Consider the following 18,429-nt stretch of genomic DNA (forward strand, 5'->3'; position numbering starts at 1 on the left):
GACTATCTCTGAAAGAATCAGAATTCTTAACATTAAAAATATCAAGGTTGCCGGGCGCGGTGGCTCAAGCCTGTAATCCCAGCACTTTGGGAGGCCGAGGCGGGTGGATCACGAGGTCGAGAGATCGAGACCATCCTGGTCAACATGGTGAAACCCCGTCTCTACTAAAGATACAAAAAATTAGCTGGGCATGGTGGCACGTGCCTGTAATCCCAGCTACTCAGGAGGCTGAGGCAGGAGAATTGCCTGAGCCCAGGAGGCAGAGGTTGCGGTGAGCCGAGATCGCGCCATTGCACTCCAGCCTGGGTAACAAGAGCGAAACTCCATCTCAAAAAAAAAAAAAAAAAAAAAAATCAAGGTTTTGTTTTTTTCTCCCTAATATGACTGAAAAATCCTTGTGGTTCTTCCCCTAGATTAACAGCCTGTGCTTAAAAGTTCTGAGGGAAACATTTGCGAATTACTAGGAAAATGTCACAGTCCTATTTTTTTTTAACAAAAACTAAAAAGTAATTTCCTAGGCTGGGCGCGGTGGCTCAAGCCTGTAATCCCAGCACTTTGGGAGGCCAAGGCGGGTGGATCACAAGGTCAAGAGATCGAGACCATCCTGGTCAACATGGTGAAACCCCGTCTCTACTAAAAATACAAAAAATTATCTGGCCATGGTGGCGCGTGCCTGTAATCCCAGCTACTCAGGAGGCTGAGGCAGGAGAATTGCCTGAACCCAGGAGGCAGAGGTTGCAGTGAGCCGAGATCGCGCCATTGCACTCCAGCCTGGGTAACAAGAGCGAAACTCTGTCTCCAAAAAAACAAAAAGTAATTTCCTATTTTACCTAAAATTGAAAAGAAGTTTAGCACCACTGGAAAAGAAAAATAGATTTGCTTTTAAACACAGGTCCCTAATGAGAAGAAATTCACTTGATTGACAGTGCAAACTGTCTTCGGGGACTCCACACTATTGGCACTGTTTCCCAGCATTCTATCTGTGAACAAGCTGTGTACATTCCAAGTACATGAGGCATATTTTATGTTTTCACTGCCATGCTTAAAGAGTACCTTGTTGTATGCTGTCTCTCCATTACGGCATGAACTCTGGAGTGTTTACCAGATTTTTTAAATGCTTCAGTTGCTAAATGAGATAAATGTCTTAGCCAAGAACCAAAGAACTTGGACCTCATAGGACTTTACTCCTGTTAATTATCAAAGTAATACCTGACTACATTCTTGTCATTATCCCACAAGCTTTGAGGCCTCTGGAATCAAGGTACCATCTTGCTTTTCTCACCATGGGGCTGTCTTTTCACTTCCCAACTGTCTTTCTCCTACATAGATACCCTCTTTTCACTCTTTCCAACACAGATCATCCCATGCTGCTCCTTTCTGTTGAAGATTTTAGTTTCAAATTGTGTTTTTCGATTAATATATTGGTGCCATTTACAAGTATATTACAATGGGCAATCTGGGTGGTACGATGTCATGTCAATGTTGAGAAGGCACAGCCCAGCTACAGTCTGGAAAACAGCATAAACAATTCCAATTTTTAAAGGTCTTTTAAAAAGAGCCTCAAGCAGGCCGGGCACGGTGGCTCAAGCCTGTAATCCCAGCACTTTGGGAGGCGGAGGCGGGTGGATCACGACGTTGAGAGATCAAGACCATCCTGGTCAACATGGTGAAACCCCATCTCTACTAAAAATACAAAAAAATAGCTGGGCATGGTGGTGTGTGCCTGTAATCCCAGCTACTCAGGAGGCTGAGGCAGGAGAATTGCCTGAGCCCAGGAGGCGGAGGTTGCGGTGAGCCGAGATCGCGCCATTGCACTCCAGCCTGGGTAACAAGAGCGAAACTCCGTCTCCAAAAAAAAAAAAAAAAAAAAAAAAAAAAAAGAGCCTCAAGCAGCTGGGGTGAATATAATAATCAGGTCACCATTTCTTTATGTTAAAGGGCTTGGGGGAGGAGAGGCCAAGTGTGAGGATGCAGGGAAAGGAAATAAATGTGGAACAGGCAGGAAAGAAACTTACTCGGGCACAGGAAGCCAGAGGCCCTGGAGAGGAAATAAAAAGCAGGCACCACAAAGTAGGCTGAGAACCAGAGTAAACACTGTCCGAGAGCCAAGTGTTCTCTTATGACACCATCCCTGTTGCTGTGTTTGCTTCTCTGTCCTTTCTTCAAGTAAGAGTGACTGTGTCCATCCCCAGTGGTTCCCAAACCAGGCTGTCATGGAATCAGATGGAAGGCTTAAGCAAACACGGATTCCTGGAAATTTTCTTTTCTTGTTTTCCAGCTACTCACAACGTAAGCCAACTTGGAAACCACTAATTTACAACATCTTAAAAGCTGACCACCTTATCTTAGGGAGAGGCCAAACCCTTGGAGAAGAGATGGTTTAGAAGAGTGTTTTTAATTGTATCAAACACAACCATAAGGCAATGCAAACAATCCGTAGACTAACATATGCCAGTCTTATATGATGTGCATTCAGAAAGCTGACGGTTAAAATAGTCTATGGGTGGATCATGCCTGCTACAGAAAAGCCAATGATGCTTAATCCAGAGATGACCTTTTTGCCCTTAAGACCCAGAGATTACTGAGAAATGTCTCACTTTGGAAATCCGTAAACATACAAATCATCTCTATGAATGGTGTAAAACCAGTAGTTGAGCTACAGTAAGCAAATAATCTTTGCAGATTCTAGGAATTAGTTGACTAGATATCCCATGTCTTCCTGTTTACATTCCTACCAACATAGTAATGGAGGTTGTCTCATGGATGCTCACACCATTATTTTTATGGATTTTTATCTCGAGGCATGATGAGTTGGAGTTAGTTCTCCCAGACACTTTTTGTTCTGATTTCCTATTTCTTCTGAATTCTTTTTTAAAATTATTTTCAATTTTCGTGGGTACATAGTAGGTGGCATGTAATACATACATAATCACATCAGAGTAAATAGGGCATCCATCGCCTCCAGCATTTTTCTCTTGTGTTACAAACAATCCAATAATAGTTTCAGTTATTTTTGACTATAGTCACCCTGTTGTGCTAGCAAATACTAGATCTTAGTCATTCTTTCTGTGTTTTTTTTTTTTTTTTTTTTTTTGAAACAGAGTCTCGCTCTGTTGCCAGGCGCCAGGCTGGAGTGCAGTGGCATGATCGCGATCTCAGCTCACTGCAACCTCCGCTTCCCCGGTTCAAGCAATTCTCCTGCCTCAGCCTCCTGAGTAGCTGGGACCACAGGCGTGCGCCACCATGCCCAGCTAATTTTTGTATTTTTTAGTAGAGACAGGGTTTCACCATGGTCTCGATCTCTTGACCTCATTATCCACCCGCCTTGGCCTCCCAAAGTGCTGGGATTACAGGAGTGAGCCACCGCACCCAGCCATTCTTTCTATTTTTTAATATCCGTTAATCATCCCTACTCCCCTGCCTCCCCACGACCCTTCCCAGCCTCTAATAAACATCCTTCTACTCTCTGTCCTCATGAGTTCATCTTCTGAATTCTTACTGTCCATTTTGCCTCCAATGCCTGCTCTTCACCCTACACCAAGTCACAAACAAACCCCTTCCTTGACTTTGGTTCCCCAGACAAATGCAGTTATCAGAAGTTTAGGGGGTTTTGTTTACATCACAACATAACACTCAAACAACTTTAAAAGTGTATGTTAAATATTTTATTTTTTGTTTCCAGCTGTGTGATCTGGAATTTCTTGCTTACTGACTCCTCCCCACCACCCTGGTCTTTTATCCACCTCGAGAGATTTTGTAAGCTTCTGAATTCCAAAAATGAATTGCAGGTTCAAGTGTATAAACATTTTCTATCTCAGGAGTTATCGCCAAATTTATCTTTCAAATTTGCCAGTTTATTATCAATCTGTATGCCCATCAACAGCGTATAATCTCTTGATTGCCATAATTCCCTTCCCGAAAATACATATTTGTATTTTATATTTACTTACAGGCAAAAAAAAATTAGCCCAGTATTTCATTTGCACTTTAATTATGAAGAGTTTGAGCATCTCTTCACAAGTTCAAGGGTCTGTTGTACTTATTTATCTGTAAACTACTTTTTTTGGAGACAGGGTCTCACTCTGTCACCCTGCCGAAGTGCAGTGGCACAATCATGGCTAACTGTAGCCTTGACCTCCTGGTTACAAGCAATCCTCCCATCTCAGCCTCCCAAGCAGCTGAGACCACAAGCATGTCACCATACCCAGCTAATTTTTTTATTTTTTGTAGAGATGTAGAGTCTCACCATTTGCCCAGGCTGGTCTCAAATTCGTGGGTTTGAGTCATCCTCCCACCTATGCTTCCCAAGGTGTTGTGATTACAGGTGTGAGCCATCACTCCCAGCCCAAGTTGTTTTTTTTTACTTAGGAGTTGGAAGTTTTCTTCAATTTTCTTATTGATTTGCAAAAACTCTTTGCATATGAGGAATAGTAACTAATTATCATATATGTTGCAAATATTTCCCCCAGTTTGTTTCTTCTCTGAAATTTTCATCGGTGTCTCTGGTTTCATGAGGATTCCCTTGGGTTTGGAATTGCTGCTAGCTTTTCAGTAAGTTCACCTGTGGTTTGGTGAAAAGTCCCAGGGACATAGAGCTGTGTTTGGTGTGAGCCAACCTTTTTGTTTCTGTTGTTGTTTACTTTTCCCTCTTTTTCTCTTTTTTTTTTTGAGATGGAGTCTGACTCTGTCACCCAGGCTGAAGTGCAGTGGCATGATCTCAGCTCACCGCAACCTCCACCTTCAGGGTTCAGGTGATTCCCCTGCCTCAGCCTTCTCAGTAGCTGGGATTACAGGCACCGACCACCACACCCAGCTAATTTTTGTATTTTTAGTAGAGATTGGGTTTCACCAGGTTGGCCAGGCTGGTCTCAAACGACTGATCTCAGGTGATCCGCCAGCCTTGGCCTCCCAAAGTGCTGGGATTATAGGCATGAGCCACGGTGCCCAGCCTCCCCTCATCTTCATTTTTTTTTTTTTTTTTTTCCTAGCCAACCTTTATTTTATGTGGGACACATTTAGCACTTGGGAATTACTCCCAGCTGATACTTTTTGGTCTTTCTCCTTGCTAGAAGGAGGAAATAGTAAATTCCCTTTTATGATGCACCTGTCTTACCCCCACCTTTTGGTTTTCAGATCAGTTCTCTGAGACTAACTTGGGACTTGTAAGTCTCTAAGACTTGTAAGTCTATTTTTCAGCTTCTACAATTCTCTAAGTTTGGGGTCATGTGTCTACTGCCAGACCATTATTATTTGCTGGATTTAATTTATTTCACTCAGCTGGGGAGAGAGGCGAAGAGCTTTTCTCAACCTGTATCTAGGCTCACTTCTTCCCCAGAAAGCTATTCTTTGTGTGTTTTTCTAGAAAGAACATTCCACTTCTTGGGTCCCCTGGAGGCCACGCTTGCTCAGGGGCATAGTTTAAAGTGGGCCAGCACGTGGGAGAGGCAATGTGAGTAATAATGCAAACTTCGGCCACAGTGAAAGAAATCTTTATTTCCTCTCCCTGCAAAAAAATTTCCATGGAAGATTTTGTGCCCGTGATGGTAGAGGGCCTGCAGGAACACGTAACATTTACACGTTTGAGTTATATTTCTTTCACATAATTAATAGCCATTTGCTCCTAACGCACATCTAGGAGAGTAAATATGCTGCTTTCATTTATTTTTATTTTTTATTTTTTTTGAGACGGAGTCTTGCTCTGTCACCAGATTGGAGTGCAGTGGCTCAATCTCGGCTCACTGTAACCTCCGCCTCCTGGGTTCAAGAGATTCTTCCGCCTCCCGAGTAGTTGGGACCACAGGCGCATGCCCGGCTAATTTTTTTGTATTTTTAGTAGACGGGGTTTCACCATGTTGGGCAGGATGGTCTTGATCTCTTGACCTCATGATCCACCTGCCTTGGCCTTCTAAAGTGCTGGGATTATAGGCATGAGCCACTGTACCTGGCCAGTATGCTTCTTTTATTATAAAAAATTCTCAGCTCCAATAATCGTTATTATGTTAACACACACAGAATGTGATGAACCACAAGTAGGCAGTGGGTGATAAAGCTAATCTTGCCCACGGCCAGTGTTTCCCAAACTTCCATGTTGCTTATTTTTTTCTGAGACGGAGTCTCACTTTGTCATACAGGCTGGAGTGCAGTGGTGGGATATTGGCTCACTGCAACCTCCACCTCCTGGGTTCAAGCAATTCTCCTGCCTCAGCCTCCTGAGTAGCTGGGATTACAGGCGTGTGCCACCATGCCCGGCTAATTTTTTTTTGTGTGTGTATTTTTTGTATTTTTAGTAGAGATGGGATTTCACCATGTTGGTCAGGCTGGTTTAGAGCTCCTGACCTTGTGATCCTCCTGCCTCAGCCTCTTAAAGTGCTGGGATTACAGGTGTGAGTCACCTCGCCCAGCCACTTTCATGTTCTTTTTTTTTTTTTTTATGGATCAGCAATTTATTTTTTTATTTTTTTTATTTTTTTATTTTTTTTTTTATTTATTTTTATTTTTTTATTGCATTTTAGGTTTTGAGGTACATGTGATGAACATGCAAGATTGTTGCATAGGTACACACATGGTTGAGCAAAGCCCCTGCGGGCAGGCAGTGGCTAGGCGTGCTGCTAGCTGGGTGGCTCCGACCTGAAAGAAAAATCAAAAAAGGCAGTAGTGCAAGGGAAACTCATAAAGCTCCAACTCCCTGGGACAGAGACAGACAACAGGTGGATAAACCCACAAAAATGGGAAGAACCCAGCGATCATCATGTTCTTAAGAATCACCTGGGAGCTGTTAAAACAGTTTCCTTGGCCCCGACCCACACATTCTGATTCAGTAGTGAAAGGTGGAGCCCAGGAATCTGTCGTTTTAATAAGTACCAAGGAGGTTCTACTATCTGTGGTCTTTAGTACTGGCTTTGAAAAATTCTGGGGCAAAATATCTCAACCTCAGCATTACTGATATTTAGGGCTCAATAATTCTTTGTTGGTGGGACACTGTCCTGTAGATGCCAGTAGCAACCCCCGAATCGTGACAATAAGAAATGTCTCTAGACATTGCCAAAATGTCCCCTGGGGAGTTCAATCACCCTCAATTGGGAACCACTGGCCTAGGAGAAAATAAATGAGAAAATGTTAATTAAAAACAGTGTTTACTTTTGCATGCAGCCATTCATACTGTTGCATGGATTTCATTGAACAAATTAAACAACTGTTTCTGAGCATCTGGTATGTACCAAGCCTTTTATATTAAAAATGTTTAATCATGGCTACCTCTTTAATAATTCGGAAGGTGGAAGAAAATGTTCTTATAAATAAATATCTATTGAGCATATATTTTTCCTAAATTAATATTCCTAATAGTTTTCTGAAGAATAATATTCTAGAACTGTAAAATTAATATTAACAGAGCATTGACATTGCTTTAGTAAGGAAGCGATTAAGAATAAAGTTTATATAATTGCTTTACTCTTTTTTTTTTTCTTTTTCCCTGAGATGGAGTACAGTTCCTGGCAACTTCCACCTCCTGGGTTCAAGTGATTCTCCTGCCTCAGCCTTCCAAGTAGCTGGTACTACAGGGGCATGCCACCATGCCTGGCTAATTTTTTGTGTGTTTTTAGTAGTTGTCTAGGATGGTCTAATCTCTTTTTTTTTTTTTTTTTTTTTTTTGAGACGGAGTTTCGCTCTTGTTACCCAGGCTGGAGTGCAATGGCGCGATCTCGGCTCACTGCAACCTCCGCCTCCTGGGTTCAGGCAGTTCTCCTGCCTCAGCCTCCTGAGTAGCTGGGATTACAGGCACGTGCCACCATGCCCAGCTAATTTTTTTGTATTTTTAGTAGAGACGGGGTTTCACCATGTTGACCAGGATGGTCTCGATCTCTCGACCTTGTGATCCACCCGCCTTGGCCTCCCAAAGTGCTGGGATTACAGGCTTGAGCCACCGAGCCCGGCCGGTCTAATCTCTTGACCTTGTGATCCGCCCGGCCCTCTTGAAGTGCTGGAATTATAGGTGTGCCCTACCACACCCAGCCTTTACTCTTTCTAATGATGCAACTTATTTTGTTTGTAAATTTCACACTTTTTCTAATTTAGGAAAATATGGGAAGAGTGATGAAGTACCTGCCACGATACAGTTTATAAAACCTCCCATCTGCTGCAATTCTAACATTCTTTAGAGAGTCTGTGGTCCATATAAATAAATGTGATACCCAAGCACACTCAATGTGAGTTTTTCACATGGCATTAAAACGTTAAAAATAGATCAGGATGTAGGACACCCAAATATTTAACTCCTTAAATCGGTGACAGGAGGAGAAAAGAACAAAAAGGAAGGAAGGAAGAAAAAGTTGAATCAAGGCTGAAGCTCTGGCATCTCTTACTACTGGTCAGTAAATTCTATTGAAATTCAATAGGGTAAGAGACAAACAGGCAAAAAGGATGGTGAAACCATTCCTAAATGCCAAGAAAAAGGAGCCTATTGACCTTCAGCAACCCTGAAACAGCGGATGTCCCTTTGTAGACTTCATCCTCTTCCCTGGATGAAAGTATGAATAGAACTTAAGGCAGGGAAGAAGTGTTTTCTCTGGAGGTGCTATTTATGTTGCCCTTAGCCTGGACGGGCTTTCTGGGTAGTTCCCAAGGGCATTATTTCTTTGTATTGGAAATCAGGGACCTTTGTGGGTTAGGAAAGTAGAATGAGGCCATGGCTATTGCTTTTCCCTGCTGTGTTCGACATGTAAAATTGACTCCCAGAAGAGCACCCCAGAGCCTTGTCTAGGGGTGGGGAAAACAGACTGCCCCAGGGTGGAAACCTGAGAGTGTGAGGGCTACTTGCAAAATTGGGGAGAGAGAATTACTGGGAAAAATCATGCCTCGTGCAAAGCTGAATTCAAGAAATCTGACTTTGGTGATTTTCCTCTCCTGAGAATGAATGCGGCCACCTAAAGTGGAGTAAGACCACAGCTTGCTTTTGAAAAGTGCTGTTTTCTAGGTGGGGTGTTTGTGTACGCGTGTCCTCTCTCAGGATTTCCAGACAGTTCATTTTCAAAGGGTCATTAACATTATTTAAATATTCATGGTGGGGGCGGGGATGAGAGACTGAAATTTCAGACAGCTCCAGAGTGAGGGATAGCTGGCCACCCGCCTAATCTAGCCCCACTCTGCAGATCAGCTGCCTCCTTCCCCTCCGCTGGCTTTGTTAGCACACGCGCTCTGACAACCGGGCCACCGGCTGCCACTACACGGAGGGCAGCAGGAAGGCTCTGGCGAGCCAGTGAGCTGGAAGCTCCTCTCTGTCCACACCTTGGCCTCTGAACCCTATCGGGGGAGTCCCCAAACACGCGGAGACACCATTACTGCCACAAAGACGCACTTCCCAACCAGTTCCGGGGGTGGCTCTGACCCTGAGGACAGTCGTGGGGCCGGGTAAAGGACGAGGGGCTCTCTCCTCGCTTGAGTGGGAACTCAGCAGCTCCTGGCCTTTGAGCGTACACAGGCACTCGCACACTTCCACATACGCTCAGGCGCACATGTGTGCAGCAGCACACACGTCCACGGGCACACAAGGCGACACGCAACCCGGCCCCAAAGCCCAGTGCGCCAACAAGTGTCCACATACCCAGACACAACGCTCCCCTGAATTAGGAAGTACTCAGCTTGCGCGCGGCATCCATCCCTCCGTCTCTCCCTCCAGTCTCTCCATTCATTCATTTCTAGGTTTGTGCATAGATTCCGCCGAAGTCACCGAGAGGAATGGGTAGATAGGGAGAAGAGGGGAGGGGACGGGAGGGGAGGGGGGAGGAAGGGAGGGGCAGCCCGCTGGCGCTGGGCGCCTGGAGGGGAAGCGAGGGGGCGGGGAAGGGGCGGGCCCAGGGAGCAGGCGGGTGGGGCTCCCCGCCCTCCAGCGCGCCCGGAGCCGGCCACTCCCTGCAGATGCGCTGACTCCAGCCCGGGGCTGCTGCGAGCCTACCCTCGGAGTCTCCTGGACCCCCGGAGTCTCCTGGACCCCCGGAGCGGGAGGCAGCGGCCGCGCGGCGCCGGAGCAGAGCCCCAGGACTGCGCCCCCCGGGAGTCGGCGCCCAGAGGTGGGTGTCTAAGCTGGGGCAGAGAGGACACCGGGGCTGGAGTGTCCTCGGGTGTGAGGAAGGGGTGGCCGAGGAAGGGCTAGAGATCTGGGAGTCCTCGGAAGCACCGCGGGCGTTTAAAGGGCTTTTCGTGGTCTTTGTGAAGCGGGGCGTGTGCCGGGAGAGGGCCCGGCCGGAGGGGTTGTGGCCATGTGGATCTGAATTCCTAGGTTTGTGGGAGGGCCAAGCCTTTGGCTGCTTTGTTCAATGCTTATTATCACTTACATATGGTTTAAAAAATAAACTCAGGACTCGGCTTCCCCCTCCTCCGCCCCCCCCCCCCCCCCCCCGCACACACACAGAGCTGCGCTGTATGTGTCCTTTTCAGGAAAAGCAGTTAAATCAAACGTGGTTGTGGCCGCGTCTCCTGTCCCGGAGGCACCAGGAGGTGCAGCGGTTCCTTGTAGCTCGCGAGGAAGGCAAGGGTCCTGGCTTTTGGGTGGCAGCGCCTGGAGCATTTTCGCAAGTCTTGAACTTTGCAGAGAGACCGAAGTCAGGGAGCGCAGGGCCCCGAGCCCCAGCTGGAGTCTTTCGGAGTGGGGTCCAGGGAGCTGAACTCGGGAGATGGCGCAGAGGAGCCAGCAGACCCTTCTGCCCGGGGAAGGGAGAGAGCGGTCCGGGTTCGGCTTGAGCCAGAGTTCGGCCTGAGGCTGGGACCTCGGCAGTTAGGAAGTGGTTTCTTATCCGGAAAAAAGCCGGAGCTTGCGTCTCTGTGGGCCCTTCTTGGGGACACTCTGGGCTATGGGAGGAGGAGGCCGTAGGGGAGAGCGCTGGCAAGCCGTGCCTGTAATGTCCGTGGAGGTGGCGCGCCTGCCAGGAGACACTGGTGGCCTCGATAAATCCAACAGAAACGGAGTGGACGGGAAGGGAGTAAAACGGAGCCCGGGAGAGCTGGGAGCCCGCAGCAGGGAGCCGTGGCGCTGGTGGCCGGTTGAGGCAAAGAGCGAGGCAGCATGGAGCGGGCTGAGCTCTCCCATGTGGATCCCAGGCGCTTGCCAGCCCGGGGGATCCCTCCCGACCCACAAAGAGGGCATCTGGGAAGTGACTCGTTTAGAGAGATGGTGGAGTATCTCTCCAGACCCAGGAAAGCCAGTTTCCCGTGTGGGGTAGCAGAGGTTTGGTTCTGATAGGCTGCCTGGTCAGATCGGACTTTAACAAATCAGAAGTACAATGCAGCGCAGGTGTCTTGGGAAGACTTCCTAAATGTATAATATTTCTCTTTGAAAAGAAACTTCACCCACTCACATGTCTATACCTCTCTGTATTGCATCTTTCAATCTGGGAACAAGTCCATGTGTCCCACGAAGCGCTCTTCTATCTCAACGCCCATTTCACAGGCTCCTGGAGGCTGCATGAGTACAAACCCACCTCGCTAATGGGATCCCAGGGAATTTGCTTCCTTGCCTTTTGTTTGGATTAGAGTTAATTTAATCATCAAGCTTTTTTTTCTGGAAATGGAATTTAAATTTAACTAAACTTCTCTTTTTTCCAGTCTGGCAGCTTCCCCAACGTTGATGAATAGAGTTTCATAGTAACATGTCTAGAAATGAGGTGTATCCAGTAAAGGAGTTGACCCTGTTTCTTTAAACATAAAGACTTGACCTAAAGAATGTTTTAAGCAGTGCTCTGCTGCTGGCTGTCTCCTCCCCAGTTTTGATCCTTGGCCCTTTCCTTTCCTTTCGTTTTTTTGTTTTGTTTTGTTTGGGTTTTTTGTTTGTTTGTTTGTTTTTGAGACGAGGTTTCGCTCTTGCTGCCGAGGCTGGAGTGCAAATGGCGAGATCTCGGCTCACTGTGACCTTCGCATCCTGGGTTCAAGCGATTCTCTTGCATCAGCCTCCGGAGTAGCTGGGTTTAAAGGTGCCCACCACCATGCCCAGCTAATTTTTTGTATTTTTAGTATAGACAGGGTTTCACCGTATTGGCCAGGCTGGTCTCAAACTCCTGACCTCAAGTTATCCACCTGCCTCAGCCTCCCAAAGTGCTGAGATTACAGGAGTGAGCCACCGCGTCTGGCCTGGCCCTTTCCTTGAAAAGGCATCTTCTTTGAGTGGAGGCACACAAGTTTCCTGCAATTATCTTGGGCAACACCAACAAAATTAGTCCTGAGCCAGGAACAACAAAATTAATGCCTGCCTCCCAGACCTTTACTTAACAGACGCTGCTGTGCAGTTCATTTCACTTTCTTTCCTGGATGCTGAAATGTTAGGATGAGAGGAATAGCTGGGCTTTGAGATGGGTCAAACATTTTGAAATGCCCATTATCTCATAGTTCTGGCATGACACTTGGCACGACTTCCTGCCTGGAGAGTTTGAAGTTATTTCACTTTCATAAGTGGCTTATCCTGACTCAGTAGCCTCAGGACCTCTGGCTAATAAAAAAGATAAGTAGGTTGTCTTAACTTCATTATCAAGTGAGGGGAGAATGATCTGGTTTTATTTATAAAACTTTAAATATATTCTTACAGAACTAACATAACAAATATTACTTCCAAAAATGCAAACTTGGACTTCCTAGTCATTTTAATTATTGTCTAGATAATTACAATAATCTAAACAGTAACCATCACAGATTTGGTGGGCTCTTAAAATACCCATGTCCTAGATTTCTATAACCGTTATTACCAGTCTCTGCTTATTAAGGTAATGAGTAATGTTTTGCATGAAGACGAAATTGAATTTGGATGGAAGTTGTATTGAGGGATTTTAACAGCTGAAACAGGAGCATGTTGAAAAGTTGCTCCTGAAGACCAAGGATAGACTGTTTAGTCCCAGTCTTTAATTTTATACATGACTCAGCACCAGTAGAATTGGCGCTCTATCTTGAATTAGCTTTTGGAATGACTGTTCTTTGATATTGAGAAACATAGTAGTCACCGTTTGCTTAGGTTATTGATCAGGGATTCTGTGTCAGCTACTGGAAGTTTGAAGTAATTGATTAATATCCTGATGAGCTTCAACAAAAGTTTTGGTAGCAAATTGCACCATTTTCTTTATACTGTGCAAACTCAATCCCCAAAGGCAGAATTTCTGTAAAGCTGAAAATAAAAACATAAAACAGCTTCAACTTCACATTCTCTCACTGCCGCAAGCCTCACCCAGCAGCACTTCGGGTGGCTTGGGTCTCAAGGAAGAATGTCACCATGGACCATGATGGGAATTAAGGTAATCTATATATATGTGTATCTTGCTCTTTGTAAAATAATCTCCTCTATAAACATGTAAGGTTATTATTGAAATTTTGGACATTTTCCCTTCAAAACACATTTTTTCATGAATATATCATAGAAAAGTTAAAACTATCTCTATTCTAAAAGGAAAATCTACCATTTTGCTCAGAGAAAAAGTTACTGAGTTCATCTATGTGATTTTAAGTAGTATTTAATTAACTAGAGTATTAAAGAAATGGGGTACTTCAAGTAACATAATACCTGATATTTAAATCGAAGGTTTAAAAATGTATTTCATCCATTGTCGATGCATTTCTGAGATGTAACCCCTGGTTAGCTATTCTGCCTAATTGCCTTGATGAGTTGACTGGTGGTGAATGTGCTGTTGTCTTTCCATTGACAGTTCAGGATTTTGTGGTCTCAGCATAATATTAGCATAGATACAAATTGTGATTTAATAGGATTATAGAAGTGTAATTGTGGAACTCCTGCAGGGCAGATTCTGGAGGCTAGCTTTTGAGAAAACGAAAATCTCCAGTATAAATTTAATTTCTGTCATCTGTCTCATTTTCTTGAAAGCTGAGTGCCAGAAAAGAAAAGGATGGAGTCTCTCTTTTCTTTCTACTGTAAAACAGAATGTGCTTTCTCCAGGGTTTGGTGGTGGGTTCCTTTTTCCTGTTGAGGTGGATTCTGGGATTGAGGAGGGGCTGGAGAAGACAGCACATGAGGGAAAGAGACTGAGAACATACTCAGGCTGCCGTGCCTCCTTTTCCTTTTCGTACTCCTGTCTCCCTTCTAGGAGCACCAGGGCTACCAGTCCTTGTGGAGACATGTAACCGGGCCAGGTGTGGTGGCTCGTGCCTGTAATCCTAGCACTTTGGGAGGCTGAGGTGGGCAGATCACTTGAGGTCAGGAGTTCGAGACCAGCCTGGCCAACATGGTGAAACCCTGTCTTTACTAAAAATATACAAAAATTAGCCAGGTATGGTGGTGTGTGCCTGTAATCCCAGCTACTTGAGAGGCTGAGGCAGGAGAATCGCTTGAGCCTGGGAGACAGAGGTTCCAGTGAGCCGATATGGAGCCACGGTACTTCAGCCTGGGTGACAGAGCGAGACTCTCTCTCAAAAAAAAAAAAAAAAAAAAAAAGAGACATGTAACTGGAATTTGTTCCCATCTTGGTGGCAGTCTTAGAGTGCCCACATGGGCCAAGCAACTGGAGAAGGTGCCCTGTGGAGGCAGAATGCTGCTGCTGGGGTCCTTATACAGGCAGAGGGTGGGTGTGAGGATGAGATGATGTCGCTTTCCTCGAATAGGTTTGAGGGGTTGGGGTTTTTGTTTGTTTTTTTCTTCTAAGCCTTGGAAGAATGCATGCGTTGGTTGAGTGGGGTGTGGCATGAAAGCCAGGGAAAAGGAGAGAGCTGTGGAACTTACTGGGGAAGGTCACTATGCTTTGAACCCTTTTTTTCCCCATAGATGTGGGCAGGGGCTTTTGTGGTTGTTTTTGATGCCTGATTAGGGCAGATGGAGTGGCAAGGCAAATACGCAGATATTGTAGTGCCCCCATTGTCCGGAACCACAGCATGCGCAACACACCCTAGTGCCTCAACCAGTTCTCTGTGAGATCTTGGTCTGTCACATAGACAGAATCTTAGTTCATTCATCTGTCAAAATGCAGATACGAAAACCCACCTGTTTCAAAACTTGTGTAAAATCAGATGGATATAGGAGCACTTTGTACATGTTGTATTCCCCCCAAAATTGGTTGTTCTTAAATTAAGGAAAGCCTTCTTTCATCTTCATTACAGATGCAAAGATAAGTAAACAGTTATAAAATTATTATTATGATGTTATTTTTTTATTTTTATTTTTTGAGACAAGGTCTTGCTTTGTCACCCAGGCTGGAGTGTGGTGGCACAATCATAGCTCATTGTAGTCTCGAACTCCTGGGCTCAAGTGATCCTCTTGTCTCAGCCTCTTGAGTAGCTGGTACTACAGGTGCATGCCACCATGCCTGGCTGTTTCTGTGTTGTTGGTAGAGACAGAGTCTCACTACATTGACCAAGCTAATCTTCAACTTCGGGGCTCAAGTAATCCTCCCACCTTGGCCTACCAAGTAGTTCCACAATTACATTTCCAAAGTTCTGGGATAACAGGCGTGAGCCACCATGTGCTGGCCTAAAGTCAGTACTTCAAATGCTAGCAGTTATGCAGCAGGTCAGTTGTTTATCCTTCACACTGATCAAGTAGCTTTGAACACGGAAATTCTCGAAGCCTGAAGTCCCCTTGGCTTAGGGGGTGTCTAGCTGACATTCTCTCACCGCTGAAGCACGTGTACTATTGGTAACTCTTCTATTTTTCATTGCTTGATCCTTTTTAAATTTTGAATAAGTCAGGAATTGGTCCTCATTGGGACAATGGACCCCAGTTTTCAGAACCCTAATCCTGGTTTTAAAGTTCACTCAGTGACCCACAGTATGTTGGATGTTACTGGGACTGCCCACACGATTGCAAGATTCTGGGTAGATTTTTAATGACAGTTAAAAAAGGTTTTCAGAAGAGCTGAGAAGCCCACTTAATCCAGTCCATTTTGTCTTATTATTTAGCTTTTCACAGATTTGCAGGTGCATATTTGGATGGATTATTACATAGCACCAGGTGTATCGGATACAGCAGAAATATTATTTTGAATGAACTCTTAATCATTACAAATCATTCTTTTAAACAAAAACATATAAAAGGTATCTTCCACAGTTGGTCCAAACCTTTCCACCAAGTGAGAGCTGCTAGCCTGTGCTGCTATCTTAGACTGGGATGAACCCATACATTTAAAGAAATGAGTTGATTAGAAAGAGTAGCTGGGGGCTGGGCATGGTGACTCATGCCTGTAATCCCAGCACTTTGGGAGGCTGAGGCGGGAGGATTGCTTCAGCCCAGGAGATCAAGGCTGCAGTGAGCCCTGATTGCCACTGCTGCACTCCAGCCTGAACAATAATAGTGTGAGGCCCTGTCTTAAAAAAAAAAAAGAAAAAGAGAGAGAAAAAAAGAAAAGAAAGAGTAGCTGGGGATTCACAAGCAATAGGTTTGAAAAAGCAGAACACTGTGGCACCTGACCCAGGTTCTAGTGCCTCTGTGAAACATTTTCTTTACAGTGAGTGTCTGCTGCAGGGAAAATCCCCCCTCAAAATGTCTGAAGATGGGGGGCCTCCAACTCTGGTCCACCAACTCTCCAGTGCCTATCCTCTGTTAACAACCTTGGTCCTGCACTATTTCCTAGGAATCTGCCTTGTTCATGTGGGCAGTGTATCTGGATGTGTGATTCAATCACTACCAGGATGTATGTAGGGATTCCTGGGCCTTGGCACAGACTGTCAGGGTCATACATCTGAAGGATCCTGGATGCTGTCCTTGAAACCTACTCTTCTGTTGATGCCAAACAAAACTTAGAACTTATTGCCTTACGGCACAAGCCTGTAGCGGACAGTGAGTAACTCCTCACCAGCCCACATGAGCAGTCCTATCTCTTAACTTAGGACAGAAGGAAATGTGCCCTGGACCAGATCGCCAGTGAAATTCTGAAGTCAGCTAATAAATCCTGACTTGCCTGCCTTAGGTCTTGAGTGATTTCACCACTAGGACTCAGGGGTAGTCCTGGAGCTGCTTCAAAAAGTCTGTGGATTCTTTTTGAGCTTTCTGCCTTCTGGAGCCCCTGAACACCTTATCTCCTTCATGGGATTCGTGAGAAATTGACCTCATGTGTAAAGAGAGATAAATGCAGGTCCAGAAACATGAACCTCTCTTGGAACTATATAAAGATGCATTTTATTGCTTTGCATGTGCTGTAGCAAGTGTCTTAGTCCATTTGGACCGCAATAGCAGAATAGACTGGGTGACTTACAAACTGCAGAAATTTATGTCTCACAGTTCTGAAGTCTGGAAAGTCCAAGATCAAGTCCAAGTTCACTGGCAGATTTGGTGGCAGTCTGGTGAGGGCTGCTTTCTGGTTCATAGATGGTACCTTCTCGCTGTGTCTTCACATGGAGAAAAAAAACCCATCTTTACTAAAAATACAGAAATTTTTTTGAGAGTCTTGCTCTGTTGCCCAGGCTGGAGTGCTGTGGTGTGATCTTCTTGGCTCATTGCAATCTCTGCCTCCTGGTTCAAGCACTTTCTCCTGCCTTAGCCTCCTGAGTAGCTGGGATTACAAGTGTGCACCACAGTGCGTGGATAATTTTTGTATTTTTAGTAGAGATGGAGTTTCACCATGTTGGCCAAGTTGGTCACAAATTCTTGACCCCAGGTGATCCACCCACCTCGGCCTCCCGAAGTGCTGGGATTACAGGTGTGAGCCGCAGCGCCTGGCCCAAGTTTTTTGATGCCTCCTACAAGTGGAGAAGTTGTTTAGCCATTTTTATTTACGTGGGTTGGGGGAATGACTTTCCCAAAGGGATACATTTTAGTTAATATTCCAGAAAATTCAAATACTTCTAAACCCTAATATGAAAAGCACCCTCTGTGTATAAATCAAAATCCAGATAGAGTCTATGTGGCATGTGCTATGTGATTCCAAAGCCGTATTTTAGCTTGACAAATTAATATTTTGCATCAGAACATTTTACATTTGCAAAGGATAGGAAGAATTTTCTTCAGACGCAATTACAGATGAGCAGAATTTATTCATTTTTTGGGGCAAAAAATGAATAGATTGTATTTGGAAGCAGATTATATCCAAAGCGCTTGATGATTCCTGTTTGGGATTATTTTTCCTTTAGAGAATAGTTCAGTGTTAAATGCGGGGCAGAGGGCTCAAGAGTGGGAGACATTGCTTTTGAATGGAATCACAATGTGTATATCATTTTAAATATTCTTTTTATGGTATGATTCGTTCTCAAAACAATCCACAGCCTCCCAAGGATGGCAGATATTATAGTGTGAGTGGCATAAAGGGTGTTGAGCTAGAGGAATGAAAAGAGAAGAAGTCTTTCCCTCCCCACTTGACCATTGATAGTGGAACTAAGTTTTATCTTCTAGGGAATTCCCTGTAATCCCCAGGGATGCCTTGATCTTAAGGTTCTGAGGCAGATGGTGGGAGGAGCTAAGGGGGAGGGAATTAATATTTCTTAAGTGTCAGATGCTAAGTTGGTTGCTTTACCTCTACTTTT

The 18,429-nt window shown here is 45.0% G+C and overlaps 1 protein-coding gene and 1 long non-coding RNA gene across 9 annotated transcripts in view; one reads left to right on the top strand and one right to left on the bottom strand.

The window, feature by feature from the left end:
* Positions 1 to 18,429, top strand: part of PALM2AKAP2 (PALM2 and AKAP2 fusion) — a 511,473-nt gene that overhangs the window by 385,242 nt on the left and 107,802 nt on the right. The window contains exon 1 of one of the 8 annotated variants that reach the window (XM_010335977.3): positions 9,901 to 10,064. The exons of the other annotated variants lie outside the window; for them this stretch is intronic. The gene's annotated coding sequence lies outside the window, so the exon portion shown is untranslated. Of the gene's footprint in view, positions 1 to 9,900; positions 10,065 to 18,429 lie in introns of those variants that run through there. 8 annotated transcript variants of the gene reach the window in all.
* On the bottom strand, positions 6,443 to 9,768 carry LOC141583771 (uncharacterized). Its single transcript, XR_012516663.1, has 2 exons — positions 9,599 to 9,768; positions 6,443 to 6,627 (listed from the first exon to the last, which is right to left on the bottom strand). It is a non-coding gene; the product is annotated as an uncharacterized LOC141583771 (long non-coding RNA).

Source organism: Saimiri boliviensis, chromosome 2 (genome assembly GCF_048565385.1).
Source record: "Saimiri boliviensis isolate mSaiBol1 chromosome 2, mSaiBol1.pri, whole genome shotgun sequence".
NCBI lineage: Eukaryota > Metazoa > Chordata > Mammalia > Primates > Cebidae > Saimiri > Saimiri boliviensis.